This window comes from Oncorhynchus keta, chromosome 6 (assembly GCF_023373465.1).
Source record: "Oncorhynchus keta strain PuntledgeMale-10-30-2019 chromosome 6, Oket_V2, whole genome shotgun sequence".
Taxonomy (NCBI): Eukaryota; Metazoa; Chordata; class Actinopteri; order Salmoniformes; family Salmonidae; genus Oncorhynchus; species Oncorhynchus keta.
This window is the reverse complement of record NC_068426.1, coordinates 16,571,240-16,588,174: the sequence shown is the minus strand read 5'-3', so window position 1 is coordinate 16,588,174 and position 16,935 is coordinate 16,571,240. Positions and strand designations below refer to the sequence as shown.

General features: G+C 47.0%; 1 long non-coding RNA gene across 1 annotated transcript; it reads right to left on the bottom strand.

The window, feature by feature from the left end:
• Window positions 1-12,677: 12,677 nt before the first annotated feature.
• On the bottom strand, window positions 12,678-16,600 carry LOC127930729 (uncharacterized). The gene is made up of 4 exons (XR_008139074.1): window positions 15,951-16,600; window positions 14,534-14,885; window positions 13,739-13,782; window positions 12,678-12,950 (listed from the first exon to the last, which is right to left on the bottom strand). It is a non-coding gene; the product is annotated as an uncharacterized LOC127930729 (long non-coding RNA).
• Window positions 16,601-16,935: the final 335 nt, after the last annotated feature.

The window sequence follows — 16,935 nt, the reverse complement described above, 5'->3', positions numbered from 1 at the left end:
GACTGGAGAACAGGAACACACGCTGGTCTACTCTCACCAGGTTACATGATAAAGACTGGAGGACAGGAACACACACTGGTCTACTCTCACCAGGTTACATGATAAAGACTGGAGGACAGGAACACACGCCGGTCTACTCTCACCAGGTTAAATGATAAAGACTGGAGGACAGGAACACACACTGGTCTACTCTCACCAGGTTACATGATAAAGACTGGAGGACAGGAACACATGCTGGTCTACTCTCACCAGGTTACATGAGTAAAAGTGAAAATCTAATATCCCCCTGTTCTATAACCTCTCAGCACAGTAAGGACCCAGTGAGGACCCAGTGAGGACCCAGTGAGGACCCAGTGAGGACCCAGTGAGGACCCAGTGAGGACACAGTGAGGACCCAGTGAGGACCCAGTGAGGACACAGTGAGGACCCAGTGAGGACCCAGTGAGGACCCAGTGAGGACCCAGTGTGGACCCAGTGAGGACCCAGTGAGGACCCAGTGAGGACCCAGTGAGGACCCAGTGAGGAGACAGAGGAGTTGTACAGGCAGACAATACTGCCATTCTGTTGTGACTCATGGAACACTTCTCTACTAATTAATCACAAACCGCCAGAGACAGAGGACAACTACTGCTGATGAAGCATATGGGCGTGTGCACAGGCACGCTCGCACACACACACACACACACACACACACACACACACACACACACACACACACACACACACACACACACACACACACACACACACACACACTCACACTCAGTTTGAGAACCCAGGGAACAAGGCATTGATGTGACAAGTCTGCAGAGGAAAATAGAGCTTGCGCCTCAGGGATGTGTCAGAATGTGTCAGACTGGCTCACACACTCAGACATACACGTGGACACACACACCAATGTCTGATGTGTTTCATTGGCGCATAACGAGTACTAATAGATATGCAGATGTTATGATAGTATTATGTAGCTATTGTAAACTGGTAGCTGCTGTTTCCTATATTACCTCAGAGGAAACAAATGATTGAGACAAACAATCAGTTTGGGAGCCTGTCCTGACTCGCACAGCTTAGTTCACAAGGCATTCAGCATTGATGAATAACTTGTGACTAATTCTCAGACTTAATGACTGAAATATTTTGTTCAGTCAGAAGACAATACACTGGAAAATGCCCGGTCTCCAGGGGGTGCGAGCACCAGTAGCGGTGCATGGGTAAAATGCCCGGTCTCCAGGGGGTGCGAGCACCAGTAGCGGTGCATGGGTAAAATGCCCGGTCTCCAGGGGGTGCGAGCACCAGTAGCGGTGCATGGGTAAAATGCCCGGTCTCCAGGGGGTGCAAGCACCAGTAAATCAAATCAAATCAAATTTTATTTGTCACATACACATGGTTAGCAGATGTTAATGCGAGTGTAGCGAAATGCTTGTGCTTCTAGTTTCGACAATGCAGTAATAACCAACAAGAAATCTAGCTAACAATTCCAAAACTACTACCTTATAGACACAAGTGTAAGGGGATAAAGAATATGTACATAAAGATATATGAATGAGTGATGGTACAGAGCGGCATAGGCAAGATACAGTAGATGGTATCGAGTACAGTATATAAATATGAGATGAGTATGTAAACAAAGTGGCATAGTTAAAGTGGCTAGTGATACATGTATTACATAAAGATGCAGTAGATGATATAGAGTACAGTATATACGTATACATATGAGATGAATAATGTAGGGTATGTAAACATTATATTAGGTAGCATTGTTTAAAGTGGCTAGTGATATATTTTACATAATTTCCCATCAATTCCCATTATTAAAGTGGCTGGAGTTGAGTCAGTGTGTTGGCAGCAGCCACTCAATGTTAGTGGTGACTGTTTAACAGTCTGATGGCCTTGAGATAGAAGCTGTTTTTCAGTCTCTCGGTCCCAGCTTTGATGCACCTGTACTGACCTCGCCTTCTGGATGATAGCGGGGTGAACAGGCAGTGGCTCGGATGGTTGTTGTCCTTGATGATCTTTATGGCCTTCCTGTGACATTGGGTGGTGTAGGTGTCCTGGAGGGCAGGTAGTTTGCCCCCGGTGATGCGTTGTGCAGACCTCACTACTCTCTGGAGAGCTTTACGGTTGTGGGCGGAGCAGTTGCCGTACCAGGCGGTGATACAGCCCGCCAGGATGCTCTCGATTGTGCATCTGTAGAAGTTTGTGAGTGCTTTTGGTGACAAGTCGAATTTCTTCAGCCTCCTGAGGTTGAAGAGGCGCTGCTGCACCTTCTTCACGATGCTGTCTGTGTGGGTGGACCAATTCAGTTTGTCTGTGATGTGTACGCAGAGGAACTTAAAACTTACTACCCTCTCCACTACTGTTCCATCGATGTGGATAGGGGGGTGTTCCCTCTGCTGTTTCCTGAAGTCTACAATCATCTCCTTTGTTTTGTTGATGTTGAGTGAGAGGTTATTTTCCTGATACCACACTCCGAGGGCCCTCACCTCCTCCCTGTAGGCCGTCTCGTCGTTGTTGGTAATCAAGCCTACCACAGTTGTGTCGTCTGCAAACTTGATGATTGAGTTGGAGGCATGAGTGGCAACACAGTCGTGGGTGAACAGGGAGTACAGGAGAGGGCTCAGAACGCACCCTTGTGGGGCCCCAGTGTTGAGGATCAGCGGGGTGGAGATGTTTTTGCCTACTCTCACCACCTGGGAGCGGCCCGTCAGGAAGTCCAGTACCCAGTTGCACAGGGCGGGGTCGAGACCCAGGGTGTCGAGCTTGATGACGAGCTTGGAGGGTACTATGGTGTGAAATGCCGAGCTGTAGTCGATAAACAGCATTCTCACATAGGTATTCCTCTTGTCCAGATGGGTTAGGGCAGTGTGCAGTGTGGTTGAGATTGCATCGTCTGTGGACCTATTTGGGCGGTAAGCAAATTGGAGTGCGTCTCGGGTGTCAGGTAGGGTGGAGGTGATTGGGTCCTTGACTAGTCTCTCAAAGCACTTCATGATGACGGAAGTGAGTGCTACGGGGCGGTAGTCGTTTAGCTCAGTTACCTTAGCTTTCTTGGGAACAGGAACAGTGGTGGCCCTCTTGAAGCATGTGGGAACAGACTGGGATAGGGATTGATTGAATATGTCCGTAAACACACCAGCCAGCTGGTCTGCGCATGCTCTGAGGGCGCGGCTGGGGATGCCGTCTGGGCCTGCAGCCTTGCGAGGGTTAACACGTTTAAATGTTTTCCTCACGTCGGCTGCAGTGAAGGAGAGTCCTCATGTTTTGGTTGCGGGGCGTGTCAGTGGCACTGTATTGTCCTCAAAGCGGGCAAAAAAGTTATTTAGTTTGCTTGGGAGCAAGACATCCTGGTCCGTGACGGGGCTGGTTTTCTTTTTGTAATCCGTGATTGACTGTAGACCCTGCCACATACCTCTTGTGTCTGAGCCGTTGAATTGAGATTCTACTTTGTCTCTATACTGACGCTTAGCTTGTTTGATTGCCTTGTGGAGGGAATAGCTACACTGTTTGTATTCGGTCATGTTTCCGGTCACCTTGCCCTGATTAAAAGCAGTGGTTTGCACTTTCAGTTTCACGCGAATGCTGCCATCAATCCACGGTTTCTGGTTTGGGAATGTTTTAATCGTTGCTATGGGAACGACATCTTCAACGCACGTTCTAATGAACTCGCTCACTGAATCAGCGTATTCGTCAATATTGTTGTTTGATGCAATACGAAACATATCCCAGTCCACGTGATGGAAGCAGTCTTGGAGTGTGGAATCAGATTGGTCGGACCAGCGTTGAACAGACCTCAGCGCGGGAGCTTCTTGTTTTAGTTTCTGTCTGTACGCAGGGACAACAAAATGGAGTCGTGGTCAGCTTTTCCGAAAGGAGAGCGGGGCAGGTCGCGGAAGTTAGAATAGCAATGATCCAAGGTTTTTCCAGCCCTGGTTGCGCAATCGATATGCTAATACAATTTGGGGAGTCTTGTTTTCAGATTAGCCTTGTTAAAATCCCCAGCTACAATGAATGCAGCCTCAGGATATATGGATTCCAGTTTGCAAAGAGTCAAATAAGAGCCATCGATGTATCTGCTTGGGGGGAATATATACGGCTGTGATTATAATCGAAGAGAATTCCCTTGGTAGATAATGCGGTCGACATTTGATTGTGAGGAATTCTAAATCAGGTGAACAGAAGGACTTGAGTTCCTGTATGTTGTTGTGACCACACCACGTCTCGTTAACCATGAAGCATCCGATAGCGTCTCTCCAGTGAGCCATGTTTCCGTGAAGCAAAGAACGTTACAGTCTCTGATGTCCCTCTGGAATGCTACCCTTGCTCGGATTTCATCAACCTTGTTGTCAAGAGACTGGACATTGGCGAGAAGTATGCTAGGGAGTGGTGCACGATGTGCCCGTTTCCGGAGTCTGACCAGTGGCGGTGCATGGGTAAAATGCCCGGTCTCCAGGGGGCCCGAGCACCAGTAGCAGTGCATGGGTAAAATGCCCGGTCTCCAGGGGGCCCGAGCACCAGTAGCGGTGCATGGGTAAAATGCCCGGTCTCCAGGGGGCCCGAGCACCAGTAGCGGTGCATGGGTAAAATGCCCGGTCTCCAGGGGGCCCGAGCACCGGTAGCGGTGCATGGGTAAAATGCCCGGTCTCCAGGGCGCCCGAGCACCAGTAGCGGTGCATGGGTAAAATGCCCGGTCTCCAGGGGGCCCGAGCACCAGTAGCGGTGTATGGGTAAAATCCCCACCTCTGCTTAGTCTAATACAGTGACAACTAAAAGATACCAAACACAATCTAGTCCAATCAACGTAAGCTAAATATGATGTGGCCGTCCATGATTGTGATTTCTCTATGTGTGTGTGTGTGTGTGTGTGTGTGTGTGTGTGTGTGTGTGTGTGTGTGTGTGTGTGTGTGTGTGTGTGTGTGTGTGTGTGTGTGTATGAAGTCCCCACAAGAATAGTAAATGAACAACAATTTGACCAACTGGGGACATTTTCTTAGTCCCCATGAGGTCAAATGCTATTTCTAGGGGATTTAGGGTTACGATTAGAATGAGTGTTCGGGTTAGAATTGCGTTAATGGTTAGGGTTAGTTTTAGGGTTAGGTTTAGGGTTAGGTTTAGGGTCAGGGTTAGGAGTCAGGGTTAGGGTTAGGGGGTTAGGTTTAGGGTCAGGGTTAGGAGCTAGGGTTAGTTTTAGGGTTAGGTGATAGGGTTAGGTTTAGGGTTAGTGTCAAGGTTAGTATTTTGGGGTTAAGGTTAAGGTAAGGGTAAGAGTATGGGTTAGGGTTAGGTTTAGGGATTAGGGAAAATAGGATTTTGAATGGGACTGAATTTTGTGTGTGTGTGTGTGTGTGTGTGTGTGTGTGTGTGTGTGTGTGTGTGTGTGTGTGTGTGTGTGTGTGTGTGTGTGTGTGTGTGTGTGTGTGTGTGTGTGCGTGCGTGCGTGCGTGCGTGCATGTGCGTGTGTGTATCTTTATTAGTAGAGCATGGTAGTTGCAACTCCAGGGTTGTGGGTTCGATTCCCACAGGGGACCAGTACGAACAAATATGAAGATGTATGCACTCACTTCTGTAAGTCGCTATGGATAAGAGTGTCTGCTAAATGAATACAATGTAAAGGTAGAAAAACATGTTGACTCACCTTAAAGAGGGGTTGGGTTAAATGCAGAAGACGAGATGCAACAATTCATGTTTTTTTGTCAATGATGTATGTTCTCAATGGGATTTGATAGGAGTGATGGCAAATCCACTTTTTTTTTGGTGCTCCAGGACCATTCACAGTTGAGCTCGGTAACAGCTGACTAACTTTTTTTGTCATGGGAGGCCAGATGCTCGCTGGCTTCCTTTGAATTCAATGATACAGGCGGCAACAATGTCATACTCATTTGGAGCAGACAGCATCAGATCGATGGCCCATACGTAGAGAGACAGAGGGGCGCTGTTTCGCTCGGATGCTTTGTCTTGTGGGTGGTGGTGAGATACATTCAGCCTCTTGCGAATTGAAGGAAAATGATGAAAGATACATTTTTTATTTTTTATTATATATTTTTTTGTCAATGTTTTGGGAAGCCTGGCTTCCTTTGCCATGATGAGTAGAGACCAGATGTTTGGCAGAGGGGGGGGGGTTGTTCTTCTATTTATTATTTCATTTGGGATGGGGCTGTGTTGGAGGACAGGATCAGGGGGGAGGGTCTTGCTGTACACTGACACTGACACAGCCACAGAACACCTGTCGGGCTCTGACAGAGGCTTTGGGCTGGGACAGCGAGGGAGCTCTCTGGTCCACTCAGGTCACTGGTGGGTCTAGGGAGCATCCTCATCTTACTGAGGTGTCTCAACTCCATGGCTGCTCACACTTTTAGAGGTCTCATTGGGGAATTATATGTAAAGTTTGCATGGGGGGAGTTGGTTGGTTGTGTATATCGCTCACGTTATATATTAGCTGAGACTCACATCTGTCTCTAGATTTGAATGAAATAAAACATTACACTGTGTGTGTCCCTCAGTTCAGCAGAGTGAGAATGTTGACTTAGAGCTGATGACACATTATGCACGGTTTTGTTTTTATTGAACTGTTTATAAACGATAAACCATCTTACTAGTCATTTATCCTGCAAAAGCTTATGTTTATGCATTGTTTAGGGTAAGCAAATTGGCTTGTTCCAGTAGTGATGTGTAGAGTTGTAGTGACATGTTTTGGGGATTAAGAGATATCTATTATTTTGAATATTAGTGTCTAATATATTGCATAGAGCAGTGGTTCCCAAACTTTTCATAGTCCCGTACCCCTTCAAACATTCAACCTCCAGCTGCGTACCCCCTCTAGCACCAGGGTCAGTACACTCTCAAATGTTGTTTTTGCCATCATTGTAAGCCTGCCACACACACACACTATACAATACATTTATTAAACATAAGATTGAATGTGAGTTTTTGTCACAAACCGGCTCGTGGGAAGTGAAAAAGAGCTCTTATAGGACCAGGGCACAAATAATAATATAATAATAATCAATAATTTTGCTCATTATTTTAGCCATCTTACATATAACAACATTGTGACTAACTCACCACAGGTTAATGAGAAGGGTGCATGTGCTTGAAAGGATGCACAGAACTCTGCAGTGTTGGGTTGTATTGGAGAGTCTCTGTCTTAAATCATCTTCCACACACAGTCTGTGCCTGTATTTCGTTGTCATGCTAGTGAGGGCCGCGAATCCAACCTCACATAGGTATGTGGTTGCAAAGGGCATCAGTGTCTTAACAGCGCGATTTGCAAAGACAAGAAACTCTGAGCGCAGCCCTCTCTAGAAATCTGGCAGTGGCTTCTGATTAAATTCAATTTTCAAAGAACCGCTTGTTGCATTTTCGAAAAGGTTCTCTCGGTAAGTGGACTGGAGGCAGGGCATAAAAGGGATAACAAATCCAGTTGTTTGTGTCGTCCGTTTCTGGAAAGTACCTGCGTAATTGCACACCCAACTCACTCAGGTGCTTCGCTATATCACATTTGACAGTGTCCGTAAGCTTGAGTTCATTTGCACACAAAAAAATAATATAATGATGGAAAGACCTGTGTGTTGTCCTTGTTAATGCAGACAGAGAAGAGCTCCAACTTCTTAATCATAGCCTCAATGTTGTCCCACACATTTAATATAGTTGCAGAGAGTCCCTGTAATACTAGATTCAGATCATTCAGGTGAGAAAAAATATCACCCAGACAGATCGTGTGAGAAACTCATCATCATGCAAGCGGTCAGACAAGTGAAAATAATTGTCAGTAAAGAAAACTTTAAGCTCGTCTCTCAATTAAAAAAAACATGTCAATACCTTGCCCCTTGATAACCAGCGCACTTCTTTCTGTATGTTGTAAAAGTGTTACATGCCAATGTCATTTTATAGTGCAGAAAATATACAAGAGTTCAGGGACCTTGCTTTAACAAAGTTAACAATTTTCACTGTAGTGTCCAAAACTTATTTCAAGCTGTCAGGCATTCCTCTGGCAGCAAGAGCCTCTCAGTGGAGGCTGCAGTGTACCCAAGTAGCGTCAGGAGCAACTGCTTGCATGCCCGTTACCACTCCACTATGTCTCCCTGTCATGGCTTTTGCACCATCAGAACAGATACCAACACATCTTTACCACCAAATTTAATTTAATGTCACAAAGCTGTCCAGTACTTTAAAATATCCTCTCATGTTGTCCTGGTTTCCAGTGGTTTGCAGTAGAGGATGTCTTCCTTAATTGACCCCCCATTAACGTAACGGACATATACCAGGAGCTGTGGCAAGGACGCAACATCTGTTGACTCCTCCAGCTGTAATGCATACAATTCACTGGCTTGTATGCGAAGCAGTAATTGTTTCTAAACATCTCCTGCCATGTCACTGATGCGTCGTGAAACAGTGTTGTTTGATGAAGACATTGTCTGTATAGTTTTTGGGGCCTTTTCCCCCCAGCATTGTCCTAACCATATTTGCGGCAGCAGGAAGACTTAAGTCCTCCACAATAGTATGGGGCTTGCTTGTCCTAGCCACTCGGTAGCTCACTATATAAGACGCTTCTAGACCCTTCTTATTAATTGTATCTGTTGCTTTTATACATGTCTTACTACTTGAAAGTCGTCTTTATTCTCACTCAAAAAACAACTGTGGCTTATTTTTTAAATTGTCACGTTTTGTTTCTAAATGTCTGCGCAAGAGTGAAGGTTTCCCGCGAGAGAGTAACGGTTAATGTGGTTGGATGCTAATTATGTGACTAGGCTACCTGTATTTGACATTGTGTTGTTATTTCGCTGAACACTAGATGGTTTTAATTTAATTTCTGCCAGTGAAACAAGGCTACTCAGGCGAGAAAAAAAACCTCACCCAAATGCATGTCACACCCTGACCTTAGAGACCCTTTTTATGTCTCTATTTGGTTTGGTCAGGGTGTGATTTAGAGTGGGTAGTCTATGTTCTATTATTTGTATTTCTATGTTTGGCCGGGTAGGGTTCTCAATCAGGGGCAGCTGTCTATCGTTGTCTCTGATTGAGAACCATACTTATGTAGCCCTTTTTCTCACCTGTCTTTGTGGGAGGTTGACTTTGTTTATGGCACATAGCCTTTAGCGTCGCTGTTTGTTTTGTAGTGTTTATTGTTTTGTTCTGTTTGAAAATGTTCCATTTAAAAATAGGTGAATCACATTTTTATTTGGCGTACAGTTTGGGAATACCTGGTAGAGCAATAAAAACAAAGAAGGCTATTAGAATACCTATTTGACCTATGTTATATAATGTGTGTCCCTCAGTTGTATGTCTTTGGAGTTTCTGCCTTGAAAATCACTTTCAGTATTACAAAGTTATACAAGGACCTTTTCCTCCAGTGGAAAACTAGGGAGGGGTTTATGTTAAAGAAAATGATTAGCTAATCACATCTCATTTGTCATAGATTTCAGCATTCCATTGATAATTTGGTGGTTAAATCAAAAGTGTAACCTGGTTTTTAAATTAAGGGAAATAACATTGTGAGCAAAATGATGAATCATATCTCTTTAGTAAATTAAGGATTGATGTCCTTAGATTTGAGCATTTGTGCATTCCATTTAAAAAATCCTCATTTACCTAAAATGTATAATTGGCGTTACCAACATTATTGTTAGTACTCCTACTGGTGGTACAATGTTATCATAATGTTACAAATGATTTAAAGTAATTAAACGACCATATTAGTTGATTTAGAATGGGAAGATGTACTCAAACCCATTTAAATAAAATACAAATCTAGAAAAATTCAGTATATTTTTTCCAAAATGCCACTGCAGTTCAAGAATGACAACTTATTTTATCAGGCCAATGAGGCCGTGCCTTTTCCAGGCAGTATCGCAGTGTTATATTTGTCCACTAGGAGGCGAGAAGGAGAGGTGTTTATAATGCAGGTGTGGTCAGACTGTGAAACAGGATCATTGCTCCAATGACCTCAATGCTGTGGGATGCTCTACCTGCCATAATGAGAGAGATTGTAAAGTAAACTAAACAATTGTGGCAGTAAACATGTGATTTAGCTCCATACAGTTTATGGTTTGTTGTTTACGGTTTTGAATAATGACAGTGTTTGTGCAAACTTTTATTGTCTATTCATAAGTGGGTGTATGCATGGTCAAATAAATGCAGGCTAAAGACAAGGCCATGCCTTTGCTACCAAACCCAATATGTAATGAGCTACAGATAACTTAGACTCCTCAGTTACAACGGAGGACACACCTTAGTGTAACACCTGTCATTCTATAGAAGCCCCCCCATGTAGAGTATATGTACCCAATACACCACACCACGTGACCATGACCCCCTAACCAACAAGCTGTAGTCCATGAATTCTTGAAAAGTAATTTCTACAAATATATATATAAAAATATCAACGTTGGCCCTAGAACAGCCACTTCAGTAACTATCAGAGAGGCGAAGGATCCATTTGACCTAACACCTTCCAGGCTCCTATAAGAAGCTGCTGACAGCTTGGGGACAGAGGCCGACACTGTGGAAGACGTATTCTACACTGTGGAAGAGCATCCTCACACAGGAAAATGGGCCCTTTTATCACAGGCACAGTAAAAAATAGTTAGTTGGTGTTGAGGATGGAAACCCCATTCAAGGCAGGGAGTCCCAGCTGCTGCAATGTGCTCTGCTGACCAGGGAGAGGAGAGGAGGGAGCACATGGCACAGGAAGGAGGCACCAGGTGGGCTGACTCTCCACCTGACACCTGAGAGTTAGTGGATGAGAAGGAACAGCTGAGTACTGGAGGGCACCTCCTCTGGTTCCTACTCTACTGAACACACAGTCAGTCACACAGTAACTCTGTTAGGACCCCAGACACAACATGAGTCTCATTACTGAGAGGGAGAGTGGTTCAAGACCTCCCTCGCTGAGAAAGCCATCATTTTTCTTTCAAAAATATATACAAATATCAAGGCAAATTTGATCACAGTCCTCAGTATCCCGGGGAATTGAAACCAGATGAGATGGGCTGAACTGAAACAGCATCTCAGGCACTGCATTCCATTTCCCTCTCTGCCTTAAAAACACATCCTGCGGGGAAAATAGTCTGGAGTCACAGAGGGGGAACAGCAACCGTGATGGTTTGTTTTGAGGAACTAATAAACAGGTCATTTAAAACAGCCACTGAACGGATAGATTTCACGTAATCAAGCTATCCGTTCAGGGGGCTGTTTTAAATGACCTGTTTATTTAACCCTGAGCTTCTGTGGAATATACAAGTGTTGAAAGGAATGCAGGGAGGAAAAGGGAAGAGGGTTGGACTGAATCTAGTAGAATGACTTTGACTTGAATGTTTTGTTATACCCAAATCTACCCACATTCTGTCAAAGGACAATTTCACAAATGAGACGTGTTTGATATTTATATATTCATTAGGTCCCGAACATTCAAAATGTCAAAATAGGCAATAATGATACTGTACCACTCTAATAGTACTCTAATAGCACAATAGGCAATAATGATACTGTACCACTCTAATAGTACTCTAATAGCACAATAGGCAATAATGATACTGTACCACTCTAATAGTACTCTAATAGCACAATAGGCAATAATGATACTGTACCACTCTAATAGTACTCTAATAGCACAATAGGCAATAATGATACTGTACCACTCTAATAGTACTCTAATAGCACAATAGGCAATAATGATACTGTACCACTCTAATAGTACTCTAATAGCACAATAGGCAATAATGATACTGTACCACTCTAATAGTACTCTAATAGCACAATAGGCAATAATGATACTGTACCACTCTAATAGTACTCTAATAGCACAATAGGCAATAATGATACTGTACCACTCTAATAGTACTCTAATAGCACAATAGGCATGTAATAAATGGTGGGGTCCTGAACTGTTTTGCCGCTGTTGTTTGGCCCCACTTTTATCTAGTGGACAGGAGACACTATTAGTATCTGTGTGAAGCCCTGGGAGATCATCAATATCCTGCCAGCCAATAGCTCCGGACCTCATTACGCTCCAGCCCAGGAGCCTCATGCCCATTTCCCATTTTGCTGCAAGCAGTCACACTGGTAATGACAACTATAATTGCCCTGCTGCGGATGTTTCGTTCTGGATGGTGCAGCCATGTAAGAGTTTGCAAGTGGCTCCCTGCCATGCCGCTTCCTTTCACCTTTCTCCTCAGTGGTACACTCCTGCCATGCCGCTTCCTTTCACCTTTCTCCTCAGTGGTACACTCCTGCCATGCCGCTTCCTTTCACCTTTCTCCTCAGTGGTACACTCCTGCCATGCCGCTTCCTTTCACCTTTCTCCTCAGTGGTACACTCCTGCCATGCCGCTTCCTTTCACCTTTCTCCTCAGTGGTACACTCCTGCCATGCCGCTTCCTTTCACCTTTCTCCTCAGTGGTACACTCCTGCCATGCCGCTTCCTTTCACCTTTCTCCTCAGTGGTACACTCCTGCCATGCCGCTTCCTTTCACCTTTCTCCTCAGTGGTACACTCCTGCCATGCCGCTTCCTTTCACCTTTCTCCTCAGTGGTACACTCCTGCCATGCCGCTTCCTTTCACCTTTCTCCTCAGTGGTACACTCCTGCCATGCCGCTTCCTTTCACCTTTCTCCTCAGTGGTACACTCCTGCCATGCCGCTTCCTTTCACCTTTCTCCTCAGTGGTACACTCCTGCCATGCCGCTTCCTTTCACCTTTCTCCTCAGTGGTACACTCCTGCCATGCCGCTTCCTTTCACCTTTCTCCTCAGTGGTACACTCCTGCCATGCCGCTTCCTTTCACCTTTCTCCTCAGTGGTACACTCCTGCCATGCCGCTTCCTTTCACCTTTCTCCTCAGTGGTACACTCCTGCCATGCCGCTTCCTTTCACCTTTCTCCTCAGTGGTACACTCCTGCCATGCCGTTTCCTTTCACCTTTCTCCTCAGTGGTACACTCCTGCCATGCCGCTTCCTTTCACCTTTCTCCTCAGTGGTACACTCCTGCCATGCCGCTTCCTTTCACCTTTCTCCTCAGTGGTACACTCCTGCCATGCCGCTTCCTTTCACCTTTCTCCTCAGTGGTACACTCCTGCCATGCCGCTTCCTTTCACCTTTCTCCTCAGTGGTACACTCCTGCCATGCCGCTTCCTTTCACCTTTCTCCTCAGTGGTACACTCCTGCCATGCCCTTTCACCTTTCTCCTCAGCTCCTGCCATTTCCTTTCACCTTTCTCCTCAGTGGTACACTCCTGCCATGCCGCTTCCTTTCACCTTTCTCCTCAGTGGTACACTCCTGCCATGCCGCTTCCTTTCACCTTTCTCCTCACCTTTGCTCCTCAGTGGTACACTCCTGCCATGCCGCTTCCTTTCACCTTTCTCCTCAGTGGTACACTCCTGCCATGCCGCTTCCTTTCACCTTTCTCCTCAGTGGTACACTCCTGCCATGCCGCTTCCTTTCACCTTTCTCCTCAGTGGTACACTCCTGCCATGCCGCTTCCTTTCACCTTTCTCCTCAGTGGTACACTCCTGCCATGCCGCTTCCTTTCACCTTTCTCCTCAGTGGTACACTCCTGCCATGCCGCTTCCTTTCACCTTTCTCCTCAGTGGTACACTCCTGCCATGCCGCTTCCTTTCACCTTTCTCCTCAGTGGTACACTCCTGCCATGCCGCTTCCTTTCACCTTTCTCCTCAGTGGTACACTCCTGCCATGCCGCTTCCTTTCACCTTTCTCCTCAGTGGTACACTCCTGCCATGCCGCTTCCTTTCACCTTTCTCCTCAGTGGTACACTCCTGCCATGCCGTTTCCTTTCACCTTTCTCCTCAGTGGTACACTCCTGCCATGCACGCCGCTTCCTTTCACCTTTCTCCTCAGTGGTACACTCCTGCCATGCCGTTTCCTTTCACCTTTCTCCTCAGTGGTACACTCCTGCCATGCCGCTTCCTTTCACCTTTCTCCTCAGTGGTACACTCCTGCCATGCCGTTTCCTTTCACCTTTCTCCTCAGTGGTACACTCCTGCCATGCCGCTTCCTTTCACCTTTCTCCTCAGTGGTACCTCCTGCCATGCCGCTTCCTTTCACCTTTCTCCTCAGTGGTACACTCCTGCCATGCCGCTTCCTTTCACCTTTCTCCTCAGTGGTACACTCCTGCCATGCCGCTTCCTTTCACCTTTCTCCTCAGTGGTACACTCCTGCCATGCCGCTTCCTTTCACCTTTCTCCTCAGTGGTACACTCCTGCCATGCCGCTTCCTTTCACCTTTCTCCTCAGTGGTACACTCCTGCCATGCCGCTTCCTTTCACCTTTCTCCTCAGTGGTACACTCCTGCCATGCCGCTTCCTTTCACCTTTCTCCTCAGTGGTACACTCCTGCCATGCCGCTTCCTTTCACCTTTCTCCTCAGTGGTACACTCCTGCCATGCCGCTTCCTTTCACCTTTCTCCTCAGTGGTACACTCCTGCCATGCCGCTTCCTTTCACCTTTCTCCTCAGTGGTACACTCCTGCCATGCCGCTTCCTTTCACCTTTCTCCTCAGTGGTACACTCCTGCCATGCCGCTTCCTTTCACCTTTCTCCTCAGTGGTACACTCCTGCCATGCCGCTTCCTTTCACCTTTCTCCTCAGTGGTACACTCCTGCCATGCCGCTTCCTTTCACCTTTCTCCTCAGTGGTACACTCCTGCCATGCCGTTTCCTTTCACCTTTCTCCTCAGTGGTACACTCCTGCCATGCCGCTTCCTTTCACCTTTCTCCTCAGTGGTACACTCCTGCCATGCCGTTTCCTTTCACCTTTCTCCTCAGTGGTACACTCCTGCCATGCCGCTTCCTTTCACCTTTCTCCTCAGTGGTACACTCCTGCCATGCCGCTTCCTTTCACCTTTCTCCTCAGTGGTACACTCCTGCCATGCCGTTTCCTTTCACCTTTCTCCTCAGTGGTACACTCCCTGCCATGCCGCTTCCTTTCACCTTTCTCCTCTCAGTGGTACACTCCTGCCATGCCGCTTCCTTTCACCTTTCTCCTCAGTGGTACACTCCTGCCATGCCGTTTCCTTTCACCTTTCTCCTCAGTGGTACACTCCTGCCATGCCGTTTCCTTTCACCTTTCTCCTCAGTGGTACACTCCTGCCATGCCGCTTCCTTTCACCTTTCTCCTCAGTGGTACACTCCTGCCATGCCGCTTCCTTTCACCTTTCTCCTCAGTGGTACACTCCTGCCATGCCGCTTCCTTTCACCTTTCTCCTCAGTGGTACACTCCTGCCATGCCGCTTCCTTTCACCTTTCTCCTCAGTGGTACACTCCTGCCATGCCGCTTCCTTTCACCTTTCTCCTCAGTGGTACACTCCTGCCATGCCGCTTCCTTTCACCTTTCTCCTCAGTGGTACACTCCTGCCATGCCGCTTCCTTTCACCTTTCTCCTCAGTGGTACACTCCTGCCATGCCGCTTCCTTTCACCTTTCTCCTCAGTGGTACACTCCTGCCATGCCGCTTCCTTTCACCTTTCTCCTCAGTGGTACACTCCTGCCATGCCGCTTCCTTTCACCTTTCTCCTCAGTGGTACACTCCTGCCATGCCGCTTCCTTTCACCTTTCTCCTCAGTGGTACACTCCTGCCATGCCGCTTCCTTTCACCTTTCTCCTCAGTGGTACACTCCTGCCATGCCGCTTCCTTTCACCTTTCTCCTCAGTGGTACACTCCTGCCATGCCGCTTCCTTTCACCTTTCTCCTCAGTGGTACACTCCTGCCATGCCGCTTCCTTTCACCTTTCTCCTCAGTGGTACACTCCTGCCATGCCGCTTCCTTTCACCTTTCTCCTCAGTGGTACACTCCTGCCATGCCGCTTCCTTTCACCTTTCTCCTCAGTGGTACACTCCTGCCATGCCGCTTCCTTTCACCTTTCTCCTCAGTGGTACACTCCTGCCATGCCGCTTCCTTTCACCTTTCTCCTCAGTGGTACAGGGTAACTCCTGCCATGCCGTTTCCTTTCACCTTTCTCCTCAGTGGTACACTCCTGCCATGCCGCTTCCTTTCACCTTTCTCCTCAGTGGTACACTCCTGCCATGCCGCTTCCTTTCACCTTTCTCCTCAGTGGTACACTCCTGCCATGCCGCTTCCTTTCACCTTTCTCCTCAGTGGTACACTCCTGCCATGCCGCTTCCTTTCACCTTTCTCCTCAGTGGTACACTCCTGCCATGCCGTTTCCTTTCACCTTTCTCCTCAGTGGTACACTCCTGCCATGCCGCTTCCTTTCACCTTTCTCCTCAGTGGTACACTCCTGCCATGCCGTTTCCTTTCACCTTTCTCCTCAGTGGTACACTCCTGCCATGCCGCTTCCTTTCACCTTTCTCCTCAGTGGTACACTCCTGCCATGCCGCTTCCTTTCACCTTTCTCCTCAGTGGTACACTCCTGCCATGCCGCTTCCTTTCACCTTTCTCCTCAGTGGTACACTCCTGCCATGCCGCTTCCTTTCACCTTTCTCCTCAGTGGTACACTCCTGCCATGCCGCTTCCTTTCACCTTTCTCCTCAGTGGTACACTCCTGCCATGCCGCTTCCTTTCACCTTTCTCCTCAGTGGTACACTCCTGCCATGCCGCTTCCTTTCACCTTTCTCCTCAGTGGTACACTCCTGCCATGCTGCTTCCTTTCACCTTTCTCCTCAGTGGTACACTCCTGCCATGCCGTTTCCTTTCACCTTTCTCCTCAGTGGTACACTCCTGCCATGCCGTTTCCTTTCACCTTTCTCCTCAGTGGTACACTCCTACCATGCCGCTTCCTTTCACCTTTCTCCTCAGTGGTACACTCCTGCCATAGTTTTCACCGGGTATTTCTGGGCCAGAGTTATGACTGGAACTACACTGTTCAAAGACTATGTTATGCATGTTCACGTGACTTTCACTCTTCATAGTTGTGCAAATGTTCAGACCACCAATTCGATTTGCAAAGCATTTGACATAATCTAGAGCAAACGCTTAA